The 9,460-nt window shown below is 38.4% G+C and overlaps 1 long non-coding RNA gene across 1 annotated transcript; it reads right to left on the reverse strand.

The window, feature by feature from the left end:
• Positions 1-3,094: 3,094 nt before the first annotated feature.
• LOC103097876 (uncharacterized) lies at positions 3,095-8,769 on the reverse strand. Its single transcript, XR_001624562.2, has 5 exons — positions 8,275-8,769; positions 7,019-7,222; positions 5,158-5,299; positions 4,542-4,787; positions 3,095-3,955 (listed from the first exon to the last, which is right to left on the reverse strand). It is a non-coding gene; the product is annotated as an uncharacterized LOC103097876 (long non-coding RNA).
• Positions 8,770-9,460: the final 691 nt, after the last annotated feature.

Below are 9,460 nucleotides of genomic sequence, written 5' to 3' on the forward strand. Positions count from 1 at the left end.
ATTTATTTTTCTCCATATGTCTATTAATTCTAATTTTTCTAAGATTTCATTCACCTCTTTTACCTCTTTCTTATTTATTTTTTGGTTTGATTTATCTAAATTTGATAGTTGTTGGTTCAAGTCTCCCACTAATATGGTTTTACTGTCTATTTCCTCCTTCAATTCTCCTAGTTTCTCTATTAAAAATTTGGATGCTATACCATTTGGTGCATACATGTTGATTAGTGATATTTCCTCATTGTCTATACTTCCTTTTAGCAGAATATATTTACCTTCCCTATCCCTTTTGATCAGGTCTATTTGTACTTTGGCTTTGTCATATATCATGATTGCAACTCCTGCCTTCTTTCTATCGGTTGAGGCCCAAAAGGTCTTACTCCAACCTCTAATTCTAACCTTGTGAGTGTCAACCCGTCTCATATGTGTTTCTTGAAGACAACATATGGTAGGGTTTTGGGTTCTAATCCAATCTGCTATTTGTCTGCGTTTTATGGGTGAGTTCATCCCATTCACGTTCAAAGTTATGATTGTTATTTGTGGATTCGCTGGCATTTTGATATCTTCCCCTAGTTCTGACCTTTCTTCTTTAGCTTTCTTCTTTTGAACCAGTGAGAAAGTGTCAGTCCCCCTAGTCCCTTCCCTTGAGATGCTTCCCTTTCTAGCCCCTCCCTTTTTATGCTCCCTTCCCCTCCCCCCTCTCCTTCCCTCCCTTTTTGTACTCCCTCCCCCCTCCCCCTCCTTGATTTTCCTTTCTTTCTTGCCCTAATGGATAAGATAGAATTCAGGATCCCACTGGATCTAGATGTTCTTCCCTCTCAGATTTGATTTCACTGAGAGTAAGGTTTAAGTAATTCCACTTCACGCTCTCTTCCTCTCCTTCTCATATGAGAGTTCTTCCCCTCCCCTTCCCATGTGTATCTTTATATGGGAAAGATTATTCTATTGATTCCCCCCCTATTTCTTGAAGTTAATCTTAGTATTATCACGGTTCCCCCCTCCCTTTTCCTTTCTTTGCCCCAACTTTCCCCAAATCTTCTTAATGCCCCAATCTTTCCCTATGCATGTTTCTTCTAACTACTCTTATGATGATACAATTTATGAGAGTTACACAAAACATTTTCCCCACATATTAATATATATAATTTGATGTAAATGTAGTCCTTATAGAAGAGAGTTTGACTTAAAGAAAAAGATAAGATTCATCTCCTTTTCCCTTTCTTTCATATTTACCTTTTCATGTTTCTCTTGCTTTCTGTGCTTGGATATCGAACTTTCCACAGAGCTCTGGTCTTTTCTTAGCAAATGCTTGGAAATCTTCTATTTTGTTGAATGCCCATACTTTCCCCTGGAAGTATATAGTCAGTTTTGCTGGGTAGTTGATTCTTGGTTGGAGACCCAGCTCTCTTGCCTTTCTAAATATCGTGTTCCATGCTTTGCGGTCTCTTAGTGTGTTAGCCGCTAAGTCGTGTGTGATCCTTATGGGAGCCCCCTTATATCTGAAGCTCTTCTTCTTGGCTTCTTGTAGGATTTTCTCCTTTACTTGGAAGCTCTTGAATTTGGCAATTACATTCCTAGGCGTTGTCTTTTGGGGATTTAGTATAGAAGGTGTTCTATGAATCCTTTCTATTTCTATTTTGCCCCCTTGCTCCAGAACGTGGGGGCAATTTTCTTTTATAATCTCCTGTAGAATAATATCCAGTTTGTTGTTTACCTCTGGTTTTTCTGGGAGACCGATAATACGGAGATTTTCTCGTCTTCCTCTGTTCTCCAGGTCCGTGACCTTCTCAGTGAGATATTTTATGTTTTCTTCCAATTCATTAATTATTTGGGTTTGCTTTATTGATTCTTGCTGTTTTATCATCTCGCTTTCTTCGAGGTGCTTAATTCTGGTCGTTAGGGACTAGTTTTGCTTTTCAGCCTTGTCTGCCCTTCTACTGGATGCTTCGAGTTCTTTTTCCAATTGAGCATTCTTATCTGTCAGACAGCTGATCTCTTTCTCCCATTTTTCTTTCCAGGTTTCCATCTTTTGGATAAGTTCCAGTTTGAGATCTTCCAGAGCTTGTTGATAGTTTCCATTTTGGGAGGCGTGTTCTGAATTTTTTTGGATTTCCTCCTCATTCTCCTCTTTTCCTTGGGTACTTCCACCATAAAAGTTTTCAATAGTCACTTTTTTCCCTTTCTTCCTGGAGGCTTGATTTTGGGCCATGTGAGCCATCCCTTTGGTGATTTTATTCCCCTTTCCTTTTTGGTCTGGGGTCTGGGTTATATGAGCGGTTTTTCTGTGAATTTAGGTTGCTTCAGACTAGTTCTTCCCAGCCTCCGAGGTTTCTTAGAGCCCTGGGTCCCTGATAACAGCCACACTGCCCAGGTGTTCAGCTCCGCCCAGATAATCAGCGCGTGGTCCGTGGTGTTCAGCGCAGCCCGCCCCAAGTACAGTTCCGCTGGATTCTCCAGTGAAAGCGCCCTGAGACGTTTTTTCCTGGCAGATCCCCAGATCCCAAGGACCCTGGAGTGCCCCCCCAGACAGAGACGCTCCCCACTCACTCGCTGTCCCGGTGAGCACTCAGGTAGCTCACTCTGGTTTAGTGGGGGAGGTGGGGTGGGGGAAGGGCGGCTCAGTTCACTTTTCTGTGCAAGCTTATTTTAGTGTGGAAATGTTCAAGCCCCACGTACCTTTGCCTCTGTGGGGTACTGGGGAGTCCTTCTGTTCCTCCAAAGGTGATTTTATGCTCCTTTGATGTAGTCTATTTCGTTCGGTGCCGGGGAGAGGAAGCGTGTGGCGTCTAGATTGCAGCCATGATTACCCGGAAGTCGTTTCTTCTTCATTCTTTCAGAACTTTTCTTCTTAAATATTATGAACTTCATACTTACAAGTAACAAAGGTCTCAATGGGATGGAAGTATTAAATGGACATATTCTTAGATTTCCCGAGTGGGGAATTCAAGCTAAGAAAGTAGTGGGGTGTTCCATAAATGATATCATCATAGTATGAAAGTTTCTGGCAAAGTTTTTTACTCCCCATCCCATCCAGATGTCTTACGCCTAGGACCATATTATCAATGGCCTACTTCTCACCCCCAGGAAAAGTCAACCTCCAGAATCCAAAGCCCTAAAGATATCAATCATCTCAGCCTTGAAGGTCCTGTTCTAGGATGGAGTTTTCTTGATCCGTGAGAGCAAAAGCTCCTAGTTGACCAAACCTCTTGGGCTCCAAACAGAATTCTGCTTCACATTCCAGCCAGCCAGCCAGCCATACTAGCCATCTAGTCAGTTGCCCTGACCGATTTTCTATTTCTTCCCCTGGGCACTGAAATCAACCCCAAAACTACATTGAGTCTTTGGATCAACCCATCAAGCCAGTCCAATACTCCCTAGGAAAAAAAGAATTTATTAAATGCTTATACTGTGTGTTAAGCACTAAGCATGGGGATAAAAAAACAGGCTTACATTCTATTAATTTTGTTTTATTTAATAACCACATAGGTTTTCTATATTGTCTCCCTCCCCTCTTCTCTCCTACCTCCCAGAGCTGACAAACAATTCAATCTGGGTTATACATGCATAATCACACAAAAAATATTTCCATATTATTCATTTTTGTAAGCAAATATCTTATAGAAGCAAAACCCTCAAATATATACCCAAATAAACAAATGATAAATCATATGTTTTCATCTGCATTTGTACTCTAACATTTCTTTCTCTGGAGATGAATAGCATTCTTTTCCCCAAGTCCACAGGATTGTCCTAGATCATTAGTAGCAAAGTCTATCATATTTGATGATTCCACAATGTTTCCATTTCTGTGTATAATGATCTCAAGGTTCTGCTTATTTCACTTTGCACTAGTCCATGTAGGTCTCTCCAGTTCTTTCTGAAATCATCCCACTCATCATTCCTTATAGCACAATAGTATTTCATCACCATCATGTGCCTCAATTTGTTCAGCCTTCCCCTGTGGAGGGACATCCATTTAGTTTCCAATTCTTTGCCACCACAAAAAGAACGACTATAAATATTTTTGTACAAACAGGTCCTTTCCCATTTTTTTTTGAGATAACCCTTTCTAAAGAGGATGTAAAATGCCTTTTGGCCACTAGAGGGCAAAGAGCACAAAGATATTGAAGCTACTCTCCTCATTCTCTGTGCTAGCATCACAAAGAAGCTTGTAGAATGCCCTTGTTGACTGAGAGACTAACCTTAGGGTATGGGTTAAATCATTAAAATGGGAGTTGTGCTAAGTATGCTGCCTCATGAACTTCTACTCCATATGGGTTTCATTCTCCCAGTACACAGTCCCCTGCATTTATATATTTAGACTCAGACTCTCATGATTATGGGATTTATTCTGTATAGAATAAGGTAAAAAGGAACTAGCCCAATTTATTCCCTTCCAACCATCTCCTCTCATTGCCCTGCAGGATCTCTTGGTGTCTCTGGGGAGATCTGAACCACATCTCCTAATGGGAAAGGAATAATGGTAGAACCATTCTTTTCTCATCTTGGAATCATGACTAAAACAGAAATTAGTTTAACCTTACCAGTTCAACAGGATTTGTAATAGGTGTAAGTCTCAGTTGTTTGGGATCTTTCCTCCTCATCATTCCCAATTCCTATCTCTGCTTCAGGTTTGGGAACTCTCCTGGTCTCCACTTCATTTGCTTTGTCCATGTCTCCTCATGGAATCACTTCTTTCTGAGGCAGCTCACAATTTCCATACTTCTCCATAAACTGGATCACTTAAACCCTTTTCTCTCCCTTCCTGGAAGTCTAAATATTAAGGTCAGCTGAAGGAAGAAAAGGAGTGAAAAACAGTGCACAAATCATGTGAGTGTATAAATAACACCATTATCTTATTCATGACTTCTTATCCCACCATACCCCTAGATGAAGAGGGAGTCAAGGAATTTCCCAAATCAATATCACCAGAAGTTTGTCTACCACCTTTCTCTCACTGTGAATCATCTCCCCAGAGTCCAAAGGAAAATATTAATTCAAAGAGACAGAAAAACAGGCAGGGCACAGGTTACATAAAATTTTCTTGAAATAGTTTGCAACATGGATATAAGGACTTTCAACTTAAAAACAATTGGTAAGTACTTCCTGTGTATATAACATTGTGCTAAGTGCGGTACGAGATACAACATGGTTCCTAACCTTGTAGATATGTCATAGACTATCTTTAAAAATGATGCCTAAATCCATCGGTGAGATGCAAGCCAGGTTCAAAATGGAGGAGTCATTACTCATTCTAGAGTTCAGAGAAAACTTCATGAAAGAAATAGCATTTGAACTGGACCTGAAGTGATGGATGAACAAGAAAAGAACATGGTATATGGTTAACAGATACAGGAAAGCCACTGTTACCAAAAGACCTGTATATCTATTTGTGTCACACAAAAGGTCATTTTGGTACTCAAACTGTAACTGACACTGTAAAGAGACAATCGCTTGCTCCTAGAATAAGTGCTGTAGCAAATAAGATCTGCTCAAGCTGTTCTGTTTGCCAAAAATTCAATCAAGGAGCATTCAGACAGAAAAATTTAGGGGTAGACCTTTAGCATATTGTCCATTTGAGAGTTTACAGATTGATTACATCAGCATGGCAAAAGCTAGAAGATACAAGTTTTGCTTGGTAATTGTTGATAGATTTAGCAAATGGCCTGAAGCTTTTCTATCAAATACAAATACAGCTAACTTTGTGGTCAAAGTGTTGATTAAGGAAATTATACCTAGATTTGGAGTACCATTAATAATAGACTCAGATAAAGGATCTCATTTCACTCAAGACACCCTGAAAAGAGTCTATGAAAATGTAGAAATAACACCAAAATATCATGTGCCTTATCATCCACAAAGTTCCGGGCAAGTGGAGCACATAAATAAGGAAATAAAGACTATGGTGGGGAAGCTCTGTGATGAAACTCATCTCAAATGGCCAGAGATTCTTCCCATAGCTTTGTTTTACTTACATATGAGGCCAAGAGCAGATTTACATATATCATTCTATGAAATGCTCTTTGGACATGCTCCACTGCAAGCAAAAACTTGTAAGACAGTCTATACATCTCTCTTAGTGTAAAGGATAATTTTAGTTTTGTGACTTGAAATCTAAATAACTGATCACCAGGGAAATTCCCAAATAATAAAATACCCAAGTTAGCTGGAAATTGTGGTTATATAATTAATATAGAGAGAAGGAATTAAGGAAAAGAGAGAGAGAAAGAATAATTTAAACTGCTCTGGCTCAGGCTGAGCCAGGTAGTAGTTAAAGGACTTGGCCAAAGTGGCCTCCCTGAGCCTAAGGGAAAGGGAGTCAGTCTTATCACTCACCACAAGACCATCTCCAGGAAGCTGTCTAAGGGGACTCCTCCAGGATGAGTTCCACTTCTCCACTGAACTCAATCTCCTGAACTCAATCCCAATCTGAACTTTTCATCTTCTTTTATAGACCTTTCACTCTTATGTCTCCTCCTCCAAATTTTCACAGCTACCAATCACAGTAGACGCTTTCTCCAGGACTGCCCATTCTTTAGTTCTCACCACTCTTTGGTCCTCACCTTCTCTGGTTACATTATATCTTTTGAGTACTTCACACTTCTTCGCTAAGCTTGCCTTTTGTGAGTTACTTGACCTTTTTGTGATTAATTTAACCTTTATAGGTACTTAACACCCTTTTGTATTAGATCTAAAAATAGACGGCTTAAGTTTTAGCTTCACTATAAGGTATGAGTTAAGTACCCTCATTGTTCAATCAGGAGTTTACAACTTTATCTTCCCCTAAAGTATGTCTAATTAGGGTGGAGTAATTTCCAAGTTCACATTAGGAGGAGATTGTCAACTTGCTTCTTACTTAAGTGCTTTACAACAAAGACTAAAAGAATTACATGATATGAGAGTATTCATTGAAACTGGTCTTTTGGATTATTCTCTTCATAATTATGAACCAGGAGATATGGTATATGTAAAAAAATTTGCTAAATCATCAGCAACACAGGAAAGTTGGTTAGGTCCTTACACTATTGTGTTGGTTTCTCCATCTTCAGTAAGTTTTGGGTAGAGAGTGCTGGTATCATTGTTCACATATAAAATTAGCACATGGTATAAATACTGAAAATGTACAAATCATTGGAGACGAAGGAAATGACGAGATTGCAGAAAGATGGAATCATCAGTCAAATTGAGTCTGCAGTCAAAAAGATCAGAAAGGAGAGGACCGTTCCTATGGAAGAGGATAGAAGAGGACAATGCAGATGAAGAGGAGAATTCAGGAATTAATGGACATTGATAAAAGACTGAAAATTTATAAATTTAAAAGACTATAAAATTTGCAATGAAGAGGATAACAGGATAAATGGACTAATGAATTTATACTTTGGGATAATGTATTATAGAAAATGATAACATAGTATTTATTCACATACAAACACAAATATATTTACTACTATGGAATTGCAAAAAATATTCAAGAAGAGGTGAGAAGAGAAAGAAAGATCCAAAGTAGGGGTAAGTATGTTGCATACAACAATAACATAACTCTTACATAACAGTAACACTGACATTTAAATAGCAAAACAACCTAACATAGCAAGAGTAACAACATAATAAAACATAGACACAAAACATAAACATGGTTCAGTTACATTGAATCATTACTTAAATGAGTGAAACAATGTATAGTTAGGGTACTAAGAATGTTATGATTAGCTATAGATGTGCTATTTACTAACAAACTGTAGTTACATACTTATATTTAGTTTAGGTATAGAAATTTAGTTAGGAGAAGTATTTTGAAGATAGAGATTAGTTAGGTAAAACTAAGTAAAATAAGATGAGAAAATTAGATACTGACTTGCACTAAATCATACATTACACAACACAAACGACATATGGCATCACATATCAAACAAAATTGTGAATAAATATGTAAATAGGGTATATAATAGGATTGTAAATTAATTGTATTATAGTGTATGTTTATATGTTGTAATAAACGGATAATCTGTGTGACTATTTCTTGTTGTGGTAACTGGATACTCTGGCAGACTGTAGAGCTGCTACTAGGGGACACCTGAAGATACCTAGTTACAATGGAAATAGATGAGAGATGCTGCTAGAGAGATAGATACTGCTAGAGGGATGCTCTAGAGCTGCCTATTGATCACTAATGGCTAATAAATCAAGATGTTCCCTTACCCTCTTCCTCCCTTCACTTCCCAACTTTCACCCAGCCCTTCTGCCTCCCTTTCCCCTCCCTCAATCTTAGTCAGCTACCTTCTAAGTAACTCAGGGGAACTATGAGATTTCAGAGAAACATTCTTCACTCTTCCTTTCTCAGGTAAGGGGTTTATTGGGAACAAACAGGATGGGGATTGAGGTGAAGGGGATAAAGGGTGTCCCTAATCTACAATGAAAGATAGGAGGAATTATGGAAAATGTCAGTCTAGTCACAGTTGTGACTCCGGGACAATTGGAGAGTATGGAGGACAAGTATCTTTCTTCTTTTCTTCTTTCTTTAGTCAGGTAATCTCTGCTTGAGTAATTCAAGTCCAGACTCTGTCAAAACCCAAAGGTCTCTTTCTGCCTAGATGAGAAAAGCCAGTCTCTTTGATCAGGAACACTCAGAGAAGAGGTTTCTCTCTTGATCAGTCACCCCAGAGAGAGAGAATCAGTTTCCCCCTGGCCAGCTTCAACTGCCTCTTCCTGGGAGCATTCTGTTTGGAATCTTCACCTTGATTTTTGCAGATCAGGTCCCCAGCTTGGTCTGCATGCCTGGCTTGTCCTGCAAATCCTCTCTTTCTTCACGCCTCTCCCACAATGTAAACAATTTGTAAATACAAAGTGTACATAAGTGTATACATGTGCATATGTATAGCATACATGTATATATTGTATGTGTGTACTATGTGTATATATGTAAATTATGTGCATAGCTCACTAATATCTATTGTTACATGTATTTGCATAAGTGAGTTTGTTTGGTTTGATTTTCAGTATAAAACTTATGCAATGTTGTGTTTATTGTAATTTTCAACATTTTTTCTCTAAGTTTAATATCAATGTTTTGCAATAGTAGTGCCATGTTCTGTTTGAGCTGATAAGAGTATTTTAAGTTTGATATTTGCATGGCCGTGATGTTCATCTTTTGTTTGACGTTATTTGCTGTTCTGATTTGGCTTCTGTTTGACTTTTGTACTTGTTCATTATTTACTTTGTTTTCCTTTTCCTTTTTCCTTGTTAAAATTCCTTAGAATAGGTTAGTGTTAGTTAGAGTAAGATAGTTGAGAGTAGGTTGTTTGTTATTTTGGGTAGATTTCTTAGTTTAGGTAACTGGTAAGTATTTTCGATTGTGCACAGATTCACAAATAGTGTTTCCAACATGATTTTTGGTTCGTGCAAAAGACGGGAATGTGATAAAGGGTGAAAAGCTTTGCAATTTGCAAAAACTGTTGCAAGAACT

This window comes from Monodelphis domestica, chromosome 5 (assembly GCF_027887165.1).
Source record: "Monodelphis domestica isolate mMonDom1 chromosome 5, mMonDom1.pri, whole genome shotgun sequence".
In the NCBI taxonomy this organism is placed as follows: Eukaryota; Metazoa; Chordata; class Mammalia; order Didelphimorphia; family Didelphidae; genus Monodelphis; species Monodelphis domestica.